The sequence below is a fragment of the Cupressus sempervirens genome, chromosome 4 (assembly GCF_028749045.1).
Source record: "Cupressus sempervirens isolate cs-2001-9-10 chromosome 4, ASM2874904v1, whole genome shotgun sequence".
Lineage (NCBI taxonomy): Eukaryota > Viridiplantae > Streptophyta > Pinopsida > Cupressales > Cupressaceae > Cupressus > Cupressus sempervirens.
Window position 1 is genome coordinate 55,468,226 of NC_143121.1, and position 15,197 is coordinate 55,483,422.

The 15,197-nt window shown below is 37.0% G+C and overlaps 1 protein-coding gene and 1 long non-coding RNA gene across 7 annotated transcripts in view; one reads left to right on the forward strand and one right to left on the reverse strand.

Moving 5' to 3' along the window:
- LOC149559912 (uncharacterized) overlaps positions 1-15,197 on the forward strand; it is a 207,799-nt gene that overhangs the window by 77,253 nt on the left and 115,349 nt on the right. Inside the window, exon 3 of one of the 4 annotated variants that reach the window (XR_016363639.1) lies at positions 7,532-7,568. The exons of 2 other annotated variants lie outside the window; for them this stretch is intronic. This is a non-coding gene — a long non-coding RNA (uncharacterized LOC149559912). One more of the 4 variants, XR_016363635.1, reaches the window with a different exon arrangement.
- The window catches only part of LOC149559913 (transcriptional activator DEMETER-like), a 212,555-nt gene that overhangs the window by 76,695 nt on the left and 120,663 nt on the right, over positions 1-15,197 (reverse strand). The window lies entirely within an intron of this gene.

Here is a 15,197-nt window from a genome sequence, read left to right on the forward strand (position 1 = left end):
CATATTACTCAGCTGAAGAGTTTGCTTGAGTTACCAGCTGATTCTAGTTTACGGATATGGACTCGAGATTGTTTCATTGGCATTTGGGATTCAGTTGACTGGAGATCTTTAACACTTTTTGGTTGCAGTGATTGTTTGGGTGCTATCATGGATTTGATTAGCAGATTGCACGGTGTTGTCTTTTCTTACGCCAACAGCTTGTCCGATGTTGGTATTAGTTTTTATACACCGGTGTTGGGCTTTGTTCATATATCCAATCAACCATTCTTGCTGGAATGTGTTGATGATCTTTCATATTTGGCAGTGTGTACAGATGAGTCCCAGGATCATATTGGCATTGATGACATCCAAGAGGATGCAGTGGGCAGTTTCAAAGTCTTAGTTTCCTTGGCAATTTCTTTTGGTACAGAGGAGTTGGATAGCAGTGCTACAGACTTTGATACTCCGTATGTTGATATAAGCTTTGGAGTTGATTCGCGGGATATGGATGGTAATACTCTAGAGACCAGTAACTTCGAGGATACTCCTTTAGACAGTGCGTCAGAGGAGGTTTGTAGGAGACAGTCTAGCCAGTGCCATCATGTGTCTAGTCAGTTGAGAGTTAGTGAGCGAGACATTGCTATCGCTTGCCAGCATTTCGATGCTGCTCCTTAGTTGTTAGCAGTTTATGGATGGGGTTCTCGTACTAGTGATGAGTAGGGAGGTAGTTATTTTTCCTTGACAGAGATCCACTCTTTATGGGAGGCTATTCGGATTCTGAGACATAATTATATACAGTTGGTAGCCGATAGAGATTATCTTATGGAGTGGGGGAGTACAGCATATGATGCATCATTGGCCAAGGAAGATGAGGTGAGTGAGCTTACTCAGTAGCTCGAGGTGACTTCTGAGATTCTTGAGAGTACACAGTTGGCTTTCGAGGAGTCACAATTTCATTTGGCTAAGGTGACCGTGGAGTTAGAGCGACTGCAGTCTTTACCAGATTCTGTACAGTCACAAGCTGTGGTGTTTGGTGATCCGAGGATGTCCATGGTCGAGATTGTCACAGATAGTGGAGATGGGGATGCATCCATCCTTGATACTAACATTGGCATATCGGGTTCATTCCCACTAGAGTCAGGTTCAGTTGAGTTGGGTGCTACAGTAGATTTTTGTGGTATGCCTGACATGGTGGTGGCCTCTAGTACTGATGGCACAGAGACTAGAGATGTTGTATCAAAGATCATGTGTGATGTTGGTGAGCCGGCAGTTGGCATGGTTCTTGCTAATAATACTACTCCCTTGGCGATGTCTTCGAAGGTAGTAGTCAGTTGCAACTTGGTTAGTGATCGATTGCAGTCTGAGCCACTGACTAAGATTGGCGCATTCTATCGGCATTACATTGTGAGGTATGCTCATCAATTTACCTTTGATGACCATGTTGATGAGATGATGATACAAAGATGTACTTTGGTTCCTAGTGCTCGTCATCAGTTATGGGACGGTTTGACGCCTCGGGATGAGAGTTGTGATGGGCATGACATGGCGATAGGTTCTGCGATTGATAACTTGATAATACATGACTTAGAGCAGGAGTTTGGGAGTGATGCTTTAGCGGTTGTTGTTATTGATTCTACTCCTTTGGCTATGACATCTCTTGACTTAGCTGGTGATCAGTCACAGTGGTTGTATCACTTGTTCATGGTGAGTTGTTGACTGAGGTTGGTTCTTTTTATCAGCATTATACTGTAGGATATGTACATCAGTTAGCATTTGATCCTTGTGTTGAGGAGTTGATGGCAGGCAAATTTGGTTTGGGTTCCATTTCTTGCTGTTTATCTTGTAATGTCTTTTCACCATCAGCAGTGCATGGGAGTTATGGTTATGAGATAGTGGCTGGTGATCTCCAGAGTTGTGTTGACTGCAAGAGTTGTACAGTGTATGGATTCTCCATACTTGGTACAGTTTCATTCGGGAGTATTCACCATTGTTGCAGAGTTGGATTGTACATTTTGTATAGGCCAGTGGGATGCATTGATGGTATTTACTGTGTTGGCAATTTGATTTGTCCACTTTACTTGGGTTCTGATGTTCCAAGAGTTTGTGTCTCATGGGTTTCTGACTGTGGCAGTTGTGATTTTGGAGTTTGGTTGAGCTGTAATTGTCAGTTTGATTATGGATTCCTCTTGGTTATATTGCAGAGGATATTGCAGGAGCCTGTGTTGATTGATAGCAGTATAGTACATGACTACATTTGGGATCCAGGCAGATTGATTGGTTTATTGTTCAGCCATTGCTTGGGGACAAGCAATTTTAGGAAGGGCGGACTGTCATGTCCCCATTTTGGAAGCAATTTGATTTAATTAACTTAATTAATTAGGTTATCCAAAATAATGAATATTTTATGAGCATGACTAATTAATTATTTTAATTAAATAAATAAGTGGTATTAAGTTAATTATTTATAAAGTTATCAAATAAATAAATATTAAAAGGTAACTTTAATTAATTTAATAAAGTGACTTAAATTATAAAATATTTTATAAAGTCACTTAATAGATAAAACAAAATAATGTTCTAGAAGCTTCTGGAGAAAGTGGAGGAAAAAGAATAAATAGGCACCCCGGGCTTCATTCTAATCATCCAAATTTGTTGTTGTTGATGTTGATGTTTGTTGATGTGCATTGTGGAGCCTAGGGTTTTTGCAGTAGTCACAACTGGCCATTGAGAACGAAAACTCTAAATTGGTACGCAATTTTGAGGGTGTGAAATATCACTTGAATTATTGCAGCTGGGAGGAAGATACTTCAGTCTTCTATTTGTGCTACATTGAGAAAAAATATTTGAGTATGAAAAAAGAAGGCCGAAAAGGCAGTTCGAAAAAGCAGGCCGAAAAAGCAGTTCGAAAAAAGCAGGCCGAAAAAGCAGTCCGAAAAAAGCAGGCCGAAAAAGTAGAACCGAAAAAGCAATCCGAAAAAGCAAATTCGAAAAAGCAAAAAAAATTATTACAACCATTTACAATTAGGGGCGGCAGCTAGAGAGGCACGACTTGGGCACTTGAGGAGATTATTTTCTGTTCAGTGGTATTGCAATACATCTATTCTCTAAGGCGACTTCATATGCCAGGTTTGATGTATATTTTCATAGTTGCCTTTCACTATAGAGTGCTGTTGTAATTGTCATTTCGTATCAAACCTATCATTCATTAATAGATACATCATTCATTTTTACATTCCTCACAATGGTATCAGCAATCCATGGCTTTAGTTGTATTTAATCATGCATGTGATTAGTGCACTACTGTAGGGGAGTATTGAAGTTAGATATTTAGTATTGCATTAGTTTTCATTGGCAGCTGTAGGTGCATATTACTTTACCAGCAATCATCATATTTTGATATCTTTGTAAATGCCAAGAGTCTTGGCTAACTTAGTATGAATATTGTATTGGATACTCATTCTCAATCAAGGAGATACAATTGCTGGTCATTAATAGTTGTCTTTGAGCGTTAAAATATCATTTTTTATCAGCGAGTTAGCTTGCATACCAACTGTTTGTTAAAATACCGGTTGGCTGTAGGTGATCATTTTCATGATTAGAACTCATATATGCATTCACTATTGCCAAAATTAGTTGCATATTTATGTTAGGACATTGTTTAGACAATTTGGAGTCTTTGTAAGCATTCTCTTTGAGGCAAATCCAAACAAGAATCACTGCAGCAATCTGAAAAGTTATATCAGTCAGATGACCCTTGCTTGCAAAGTGTTTGACGGAATTGCAAACAACTGAAATATAAAGATTTTTGGTGTTTGAAGAAGTTATAACCTATTGGGGTTATTACATGGGTCCCTAGTTTTTAATGAGTGATTTGTCCTTTTCTTTGGGAATCAATTTGATTAACCCAACATTATTGTCAAATCCTAAGGAACCTTTCAAGAAGGATTCATCATAAACTCTCAAGAAGTCCCCGCCAATCTAGTCAATGTTCTTTTTGTAGAAATCTACTGAGAGCCCATTTGGTTCCCGAGCTTTCTAATTACTGAGTTTTGAGAAAGCCCATTTGATCTCATACCCTACCAACTCCCTACTATAGATTTAGCCCCCTCAACAGATACCTTTTTTGGGATAATACTTCTGATTTTACTTCTGGCCATCTCCATCTTATCACCAGTGTCTCCAAAATAGAACAATTCACTGTATAAATTACAGAAAGCATTGAGAATATCCTCTAGGGAAGTAAAGGTATTCCCTCACTTGTAGATACAAGAAATCTTGTCCGTATCCTCTTTCACTTTAAGTGCATGGAAGAAAAATTTAGATCATCTATCCCACAAATTTATCCAATTTATCCTTGATCTCACCCTGGCCCCCCTAATCTTTTGGCCCTAGATTTCCCTAAGAGAGTCTCTAATGCCAGCAACTCTGTCAATCACCTCATGATCAGCTTGGTTGTTTTGAGCATCTTCCTCTTCTACTTGAAGTGAATTGAATAAGTAGTTCTCATTTCTCCTGGCATCCTTTTCCTTCTTCCTACTAACAACCAAGAAAGATGAGAACTACTTATTCATTCAATTCCCTTCAAGTAGCAAAGGAAGATGCTCAAAACAATAATAAATCTGCAATCATGAGTTGCGCCAAAGGCTACAATTTGTGATTGCACACAATGTTGCAATGCTCGCTGAGCCATAGGACATACATGAAGGAAGTGAAAAGAAAAAGGATAAGACATTAAGAAAATAGCAGATGATATAGATTGAACAAAAACACCATACTAAAACAGCCACGGTAAATAAAGACTAGGAAAGAGAGGACAATAGCCCACAACTAAGAAACAAACAACAGAAATTTAATTAAATAAGAAAACCAATAAAGGCAGTGATATGGATAGCGCTAAGAAACCAAGGGATTAATAAGTAGAAGAGTTAAGATCGCAGCAAGAAAGATTTAGCAATTCATGCAGTCAGTGGCATCTATAATAATCACACAAGATCCATGTTAGTGAAGAAACCACACCACCAGCAAATCGAGTATTAAAATGAGTCAATACTTGACGACAATCATAACAAAGGAAAATCAGTGGATTGTCAAAATGGGGGAAAGATAACGAGTGCTTTATCCCTAGTTAGACTAAAGAAATAATCTTTTGGACACAAAACGGAAGAATTATAAATTACAGATTTCTATATGCATTGTAGAAATATTAATTTTAGATCAAGCACAAAAACAATCATTGTAAGAAAATTGGAGCAACTTGCAACTTTATAAACTTGAATAAGGATAATCAGATATAAACAATAAATGTAGACTGTAGCACCACATCAGATACTTGGAACTTTATGTTGCGATTTATAGTCCATATTAGATGTAACAGCCCCCTTTCCTAGGCCTTAGCTAACAATTATCATAACATTGACATAGTTACTTTCCATGTTCATGATAATGAGAAAGCAGTTATAATAGTTATCTTACATGTTCATATGAAAGAGATTAATGGTTAAAATCAATTTAACTGAAATATCTTAACTAACAATTGAAGGAGGATTCAATCAACAAATATGATGAATATAACTACCATCATAACCAACCGTTACAAAATGGAAGAGAGACATTTTCTGCTAATAAAGAAACATACCTTTCATAATCATCTAAAGATAGTTTTACAACTACTTTAGACATTCAAATGGAAGAGAACTAACGACTATAACCGATTAACAAAAAAGAAGATATTGATTAAATGATATTAACCATTTAACATATCTTCAACTTGAAATTGCAAATTCATTAAGTAAAATACCCGTTACCAAAAGATATTTGAAAGCAGATCATATCCTGGTTTTGTGCAAGCCTTGGCATCTAGTGGAGAGGAAAAGCATAGTCAAGGGCTTAACCTCCCAACTGTGGACCCTTAAGTATTCCCACACAATCTTCTACTGACAAAGGCCCTCCCTACCTTGGGAATCAGTCTTCTTAGTGTTCCGAACAGTTTCGGTAATGATCCCGGAAGTTTCAGAGATGCCCCTGAAAGGTTTCGGTAATGTTCCCGAAAGTTTCGGAGATTTCTCGAATGGTTTTGGAGATGCTCCTGAAAGGTTTCTGCTCTAATACCACCGTAATGTTCCATTCTAGAGTTTCCTTATGAAGTCCCATATTATGCTTTAGGTAGTCTTGTCGTGTGCTTCAGGTAGTCTGGTTGTGTGCTCCAAATAGTATCCCTCAGTGCTTCGGGTGGCCAGTGCTTCAAATAGTTCTCCCTTAGTGTTTCAGGTGGCCAATGCTTCAGGCCAGTGCTTCAAGTCAGTGCTTCGAGTTAGTGGGTCAGTGCTTCGGGTCAATGCTTCAAATCAGTGCTTCGAGTAGTTCCTTTGGGTGGCAATGCACAATGGAGTGAGGTTGTACTGCAATGTTGGAGCACAAGGAGGCCGTATGGCAAGGAGCAGGCAGTGAGAAACAATACAGTATAGGAACAAGTGACCGTATGGTGGTCTTCAGGTGACCGTATGGTAGTGGATTGAAGGGTCTTACGGTGACAAGGGAAGAGGTAGCCATATAGTGGAGGTGGAGGGGAAATTGTGCAGGATGGAGATAATAAGGCCACACAAAGGGAAGGATAGTCGTACAATACAGACAAACTGGAGGCTGAAAGGGAGGTATGGAAAGAATGTGGTGTGCTGAGGTCGTACATCCGTACGGTGATACAAGAGGAGGTTGTACAGTGAAGTAAAGGTAATTATGGCAAAGAAAACAAAGAAATTCAATAATGTCGTTCGCAATGCAAAATGCAATGTATTAAACACAAACACATTGTAGGAAACCAAAGACTAGCTAGATACACACTTGCACCAATTAATAATGATATTTCTCATATAGACTCAAAAATGGAGACTAGAACACACATAACCTTCAATTAGATTTGTCAAAAGATGGTGCTCCGATTTGCCAGATTCGAGCAAAGTATTACAAGCGACGGAATAGGGTGAGGATTGAATCCCACCAAAACCGGAAATAGCCAAGTAGGGAAGGTCTTCCACTTCTGAAATGGCGAACAACAAAGAATCCCAACAGGAATTTGCAATACAAAAAAAAAATCCAAATTGTCTACCTACAACTACATGCAAACCATGCTTAAATACCCGTCGAGGAAAACCTTTTTGAGAGTGTACAAAGATAGCCAACAACAAAACTTACCAATGGAAACTAAAATAAAAATAGGTCCAAGATATATTAAATCAATCGGAACCACAAATACATATAATAACTTGGGCCCATATTAATTAATTAAAGTAACTAATTAAAGGTCCTTTTATTTTATTATTTAAATTCTGGGACCAATTAATTAATTAATTTAATTTAATTATTACATTCAAATTTGGGGACATGACAGGCTTGGGGCACCATTGTCCAACCACTACACATCCTGACATTAGAGTAGCAACCCACTGCTTGACTACACAACAAGACTTATACTCTAGACTACCATGAGTTGACACGGGTTTCTTTAACAACATAATTGCTTGCTTAAGTTACTGATGATTCTTTTTTTATCATGCAGGAGTATCCTTTGTTCAACAATTTCTTCCTCAGACCCTTAATCTCGACCATGCTGGTCTTCCTGGATGATTCATCGAATGGATGTATGGGTGATGGTAATCACAACCAATAATCTGTCTTTCTGGCCTTAGCTTAATAAAGAGAATTATGAATTTAAACCTTAATATGCATTGTCAATTCTTCTGCCATTCTGGCCTTGACTTTTTTGTAAAAACCACTTTGGCCTAATACTAATTTGCTGTTTGAAAATGAGAGATGTTTGGATTTTGTGTTTCTTTTTTCTAATTTTGAAAACTATACTATCAAAATTCTTTTCAGAAATATATGAATTGACAAGGAAACAATATTGCAAAATGACACTCTCAGAGCTCTTCAAAATTAATTTGCCAGAAATAAAATAACAAATTTAACAATATCTTCTAGAATTAAAATAATCTTCAACAACCAAAGAACCTGATTGCAATTCGAATGCTTCTGGTATGATCCGTATGGAAGACAATGACTCCAGATTGAAGATGGAATTGTGGAAATCAACATGGCCCCTCCAATTCAGACAGTAACCCAACTGGCCATGGTTGCTATCCCATAATTATTACTGCTGATCAAAAACATGGCTCCACTATATAATCAAAATGCAAAATTGAACCAATTTGGGAATCATTCACTCAAACGCTAAGTATGTGGTGTGGTGCAGCTGAGTTCCAGATTTACGCAATGCTAACAATGGATGACAGGCATTACCAATTGCTGATTCTGACTCAGAATTCCCTCACGTAGACCACTGTTTGCAAGCATTGAACCCATCCTCCATGAAATATATCCTCCAAATCATGAACTGCTTCCCTAGGTTTAACATCAGTCTTAGGTAACTCAACTTGGTTCTCCAAATTAAAATCGCAGCTCTAGCAATATAATTCACCAGCTAATAAACTCAGTGAATAAACCTCTCCTCTAGACACAGTGAGATACAATAGGGGGAGATCAGACAAGTTGTCATACAAAAACAACAATTTGCAATATTGCTTCTAGCAATTCTCATAAATTCACCAACCCTCAGCTAGATGATCAAATAAGCAAAAGATATATATTCAAGATTATTCTCCTTAGCCACAAACTTTACAATAGGAGATGTTGGCTAATTATATACTTCAGCACAATTGCCAAGAACTTCTCAGAATCTTAGGCTCAACCCTTATACTTTAGCAGGCAAAGGCCACAGATTACCAGAACTCAAAAAAAGCCACAAAGACAGGAAAAGCAAATTAAATATCCAAGCATGTTTTTCCCAATGAAATGAGCTCCTATTTATAATCCTTTGTTGGCCAAAGTTTCCTTAAAAACACCACTTCAGGCATTGCGGAAGTTTCCCAAAAAAACTCAACACGTGAAACTTTCCAACACACGTTTTAGAAATATCTCTTAATGTCATTATTATAATAACATAAATATTATTATAATAATGTAACTTAATAATTAATGAATAAAAAAGAGCTCATGTAATTATTAACCTTATTTATTGTAGGTGACGACCAACTGCCAAAGCCACCCATTGCACTACCAAAAATAACAACTGCCAAAAAATAGACTTGCTAAAATAGTAAGTCCAGAACTAGAACCCCCAAAACACTTTGTCAGCTCACAAAGGTCACTATGATGAGCTAACTCCATCAACTGCACAGACTTGCCAAAAACAAGGACATTACAATTTCAAATGGAAAATTGGAAATGATTAAGCATTCATATAACAGCCAGTATATCCGCCATTCTGTTGCTAGTAACAAAATGATAGTTTCCTCTAATCAATTTAGTAATCAGCCATTCTGGCTTGCTAATACACATTGATATGGAAGTTTGATCTTTTACAAATCTAAATCTTCAAAGCACAGAACTCTCATCGTAGGAAGTATATTGCAAATACTCTTGTATAAGATGCACATTTTCAAGAAAATATAGACATTGCAGTTCGGCAAAATCATATCAATCATAACGAAGAGCATCATTTAATTCACAATCAATAAAGCAACAAAGGAAATCTTTAAATGACTTCAGCCATGCCTTATGATCTAATTGCAAGATATATTTATACATGTGCAATGGTAACGACATGACCTAGTTAATGGTTGAATTGCATAGTATGAGCAGCTCTAGTTGATACATGTAATGCCCACTCCAAGAGGCTTCAATATGTAGTGTCTAATTATTCATTGAATGCAAACACACATAAGAGGTGTATCAAGTTGCTGGAAAAAATATTGAGAGCAAAACAGGGATTGAAAATGAGGTAGTAGTGACTTGTTTTTCCCAAAAGAACAATATATATATTTGAATTAAGAGCCTACACATAAAACATAGCCTTCTCGGCTCAGTTACGAGCAACATACAAGGTAGTCAAAATTACAAGATTCTTTGGCCAGTGGCTCAATGTGGCAATAATAATATTAATGGTATGTCCACCCAAAAATAAATAATAAAAAGGTCGATGAGAGCAATATAAAAAGGTGGCCGTTCAAAGAGAATATAAACTATTGCCAAGAAATATCTTAAAACATATAATAGTATTAAAACATAACATATAGGGGCCGATGACATAAGATAATATTAAAACATAAAATAATATTGCTTAAAGGTAACTATTGTTCCCAATTTGATTTAAGCTTGAGTAATTATTAAATCATATAAGTTGGACTAGTTGGCTCATGGTTGTCCCTTAGTGTGCCCTTGCTTGCCTAGCTGCTTTTCCTTGGTCGTGGTGGTTTAGGACTCCTATATATTTGCTCAATAGCAAGTGGTGCCCCCGTGCCCAATTCCTTTTTGGCAATGCTTCCCCAACTTTGACATACTTCTGCAAGAAAAACAATTCTCCATGATAATATCATATTCCTCAATATAATCACAATTAATATAACAACTTATTATTCATAAACCATCATAACAGCTAATCACTATTTCACTTCCCATGAATTTATGATGAATAATCAACTTTCCAAGATTTCAAGATAGCAATATAATAACATCGTAATGATTAACAAACATGTCATCTTCATATCAAATTATAGTGATTAAACATTTTACCATTTCACACGATCAAAACTAATTTTACCTGTCAACTAACTTCACATGAAACTTCAATGGCTATATGAACATTTTTAAATTGAGCCAAAAATTGGGATGTAACATCAAAAGTGAAAAAATTATTATATAAATTAAGAGATCTTTCTTGCATTAATTACATAGCAATGTTCTCCATTTATTAGAATAACAAAAATCTCAATTATATTTTGACAATCACATCATTTCAGGTTCATAAGTCCTGATCTTTAATAAAGATTTTAATGAGAAATTCCTTATGACTTAGGATTATACGATAATTGTCCCTATTTTACAACTTAGCCGACAAGGAGACATTGCATTGTAATTGATAGCTTAATAAAATACACTCACTCCTTTCCTATTGCAGCTAATTGTACCGGAGTTGTTCTTTAAAGAAGTTTTCAAATTGTATGGTATACCTAAAACCGTTGTCAATAACCAGGACATGAAATTTCTCATCATATTTGTACGAATTGTTCAAACTAGTAGGGACACATTTGACCCCTAGTACTAGTTATCATCTAGAATTGCACGACTTGCTTGTCCTAGTACGCAAAATACCCCAAACTAGTGTTGGGTTTCACGTGAGGGTGCACCATAAGTAGCATGAGGAAATCTAACACAACACACCGATGGATAGGCGGATGGAGGTGGTAAATAAATAGGTTGAAGGTTATCTCTACAACTAGATTTCAAGGCAGCAGTGAGCTTGGGTAAAATGGATGTATATCAGCCAATATTGCTAAACTTGACATAGCATACAACTATGAGCATGTCTCCCTTTAGAGCACTATATGGTCATGATCTGTTGTCTTTCATGGATTTCACCCTTAGCTGATAGCGGAACTCCATTGGAAAAGATTGGTTATAGAAACAATAGGATATTCTTATAGCTCTCAAGGAGAATATACAACAAGCTCAGAATCAACTAAAGATTTACAATGATGGCTTCAAGATGGAGAGGTCTTTTGAGATTGGAGATACGGTATTCCTATGTCTTTAGACCTACGAGAAGAGTTCGTTGAAGAAGAGCATTTCAAAGAAACACAAGCCTAGGTTTTATGGACCTTACAAGGTGCTAAGAAAAATTGGGGAGGTAGCTTGTGAGCTAAAATTACTAGATCACAAAATGATTCATAATGCTTTCTACATTTCATGCCTTAAGAAGGCTATTGGTCAGCATATGATGAGTTCTCCAAGATTGCTCCTATTGGATGTAGAAGAGAAGTTAGGATTGAAGCCCACTGATATATTGGAGGTAAGGAAACGTCAGCTAAGAAACAAATCTATTAGAGAATATCTAGTATGTTGGAAAGATTTTCCCAATGAAGGTGCAACCTAGGAAGGTGAGCACATACTTCAAGACGCAACACTACGATTTCTGAAGGGAAAGCAATCATGGGAAGAGATAACTGTCATGACCCCTCCCTTAGATTGACCACTAAAACATATACTTAGCCTATTCCAACATCACAATAGGCTATTATTTAACATGGGATGATGAACCAAGTGGCATAAACATTAATATTATTACTTTCAAGCCTCTTATTTTAAGTTGACAATTTTATCATGTTTAAGTTGGCTCATGACTCTTGTTGGTGTTTTCCATTGGGTAGGGTCCCATATTGTGTAATGTCCCCATTTTTATCTACATTAGAGTTTGGGAGATTAGCCTATTATTGTGATCCTCATAGGCTAATTACTGTGAATAGGGGGTCTTCTGAGGAAGTGGCTTGGCTTGGGAGGGTCTTGTCTTCTCCACAATTCAATAAGTTACATGTTGGTCTTCGTTTGGCTCATATTGAACTTTGTTTGGGCTTATTTTGTGTAATTACTATTTGCGGTAAGTCGAGTGTTGATTGAGATGAATCCTTTCTATTTTTGGAAAAAGCATTTGGTCACATGGAGAAATAATAGATTTGACTCCTATATCAGATGACATGTTTAATTAATGAGTAAATTTTGGAGTTATTATTATTTTAGTGGCCAAATTATTATTAAAACATTAAAAGACTTATTATAAAGTTATAATTTAACTTTATAACTTCACTTAAGTTGAGGGTTGAGTCATCATCGGAAGGGGCCATTAATCTAATTAGTTATAAGCATAGTCAAGTATTAAATACAAAAGTGCAAGGAGTTGGAAGTTTCTAATTAATGTTGAGTTGGTGAAGCTTCTTAAGTGGAGTTTGGTTCTTGGAGATTATAAATATGGGCTCATTGTGAAGAAAAAAATATCCGATTATTTTAATTATCTATTTTTTTTCTTGTCTTTGTGACATTTTTCAGTTTGTGGATTTCTTTGCCCTTGCTGAAGTAAAGGGTTTGGAATTGAGAAGTGCCTAGTAATTCACAGTTTGAGGTATTGTGAATTAGATTTCTAAGATTCATTATTGCCTTCCATTGCTATAGTGACTGTGGCTAGGAAGGCATTATTGTTGTTAGAGAATTTGGTTTTGGGGTTTGAGTTTGACCATTTTCTGTATTGTTCTTCTTGTGGCTGGAAATCAACCAGTGTGAAGACATTATATGTTGAAGGTTATTATGTCTAATTTGGAGCATCCTTTCTAAGGGTTGAAGGCTGAGATACTATTGTGTTGGAAATCGATAGTTGTCTACATCTGCAATTTGGAATATATTGTCACCTGGCTTTGGCATCAACCATCTATGTTTCAGTGTTGCAAATTTCCTATCATGGATACCATGGTTGTTGGGAGTTTATATCTTCTTTTGCTATGCCAAAGTTTCCTGTTAGCTGGTGTTAGATATTCAACACTTTGAGGCTATGATTGTAATGTTCCCGTCATAAAATAATTAATTAATCGAACCTGTTCATGGGCCGACTGATTTAAGATATCTCGGACCCATTTTTTATTTATTATTTTCGTAGCTTGGTCGTCGGCTATATTTGTAAACTCTCAGGAAGTTCCTCCGAAGGGTATTTAAGCACGGCATGTAGGTAGCAGATGATATGCAATTTGGATTATTTCTTTGTACTGTGAATTCCCGTTAGGGTTCTTTATTGTTCACCATTTCGGAAGTGAAAGATCTTCCCTACTTGGTTATTCCAGTTTCAGTGGGATTCAACCCTCACCCTGTTCTGTCTCTGTATTACTTGCTCAGATCTGGTGAATCCGTTCACCATCTTTGTTGCAGATTCATATATATAAATATATGTATATATATGAATTTGCAACAAAGATGGTGCAAATTCATATATATATATATATATATCTGAAGTTAGATTGAAACATTGGTACTAATACTAATTAGTGTATTTGGTGAATGTATTGCTTTGACATCTAGTGGTAGCTTGATCTGCATACACTGTACGCCCCACTGCACTTTTTTAGCTTGAACAATGCACACCGTACGGTATACCATACGGCCTTCTCAGCATCCCCTATTGTACGACCTTATCATCTCCCTACCTGTGTAGGTGCCAACTCCACATACCGTACAAAACTGTACTCCGCCCACCCCATTGCACGACTTCAAGATCACCACCATATAGACATCTAGAGGTGATTTGTCTCACTGTGCTGCCCCTACCATACGGTCACTCATTCTAGGCTATCCACGATTCTCTAATCCATATGCTGTAGCATTCTCCAGAGCCCCAACAAACCGTACATTCCACTTCTCAGGCCACCATACGACAGCTAAGAAACCCTATAGTAGCTTGTTCAATCACAAGAAACCCATCCAGGATTACTTAAATCTCCTCAGCATAGTTGGAACATTATAGTGGTATCAAAGCCAACCATCCTGCCAGCCTATGGATAGTGAATGAGCGTTTATAGCCAAAAGAGAAGAAGATCCCATTCAGTTAATAGAATGACAAAAAAAAAATCCACTGCTACCGAACTCATGGCACTACTAAGAGATCTTTCGAGGAATTAGGTGCAGATCCATGATCCTCAGCGACTTATGGAAGAAACTCTTAGAAAATTGGTATATAATAAAATATCCGGTGAACAAAATGGTCACAATGTGGACTCGGTCTCAGGTAAGACAAACGCTCATCCAACACGCTCTCAACCTTCCATGTCGTTTTTCCCTCCACGAACGGAGGTATCATGTGGAGGAAAGCACACAACCTTTGAGGAAGTTCAAAGATAGTTGAGAGAAGACAAGAAGAATGCAAATTTAAAGGAGGATATATCCTACAAAGATTACGTAGAACTGAGAATAAGATATTCTGGAGGTGGAAACCGACGATGTTTTAACAATGATCTCAGAAGAAAGTTGAGTAAGGTAAATCTGTCACCATTTGACGGATCCGGATCCATATTTGCTCAAGCATGGGTAAAGAACGCTGATACTTACTTCCAACTTAATCAAATGCCAGAAGAAGAAGCAATCAAGTTTGTAGCACTACACTTGGAGGGGGTGGCACATGAATGGTGGCATCATGGCATCATCATGGCTGAGGCGTGACCAAATAAAATACTTATGCAGAATTCACTAAAAGATTGATAGACCGATTTGATGGTAAAGATCTAGAACTTAATTTCAAAGAATTGGCACAACTAAGGCAAATTGGATCGGTCAACCAATACATCACAAAATTTCAA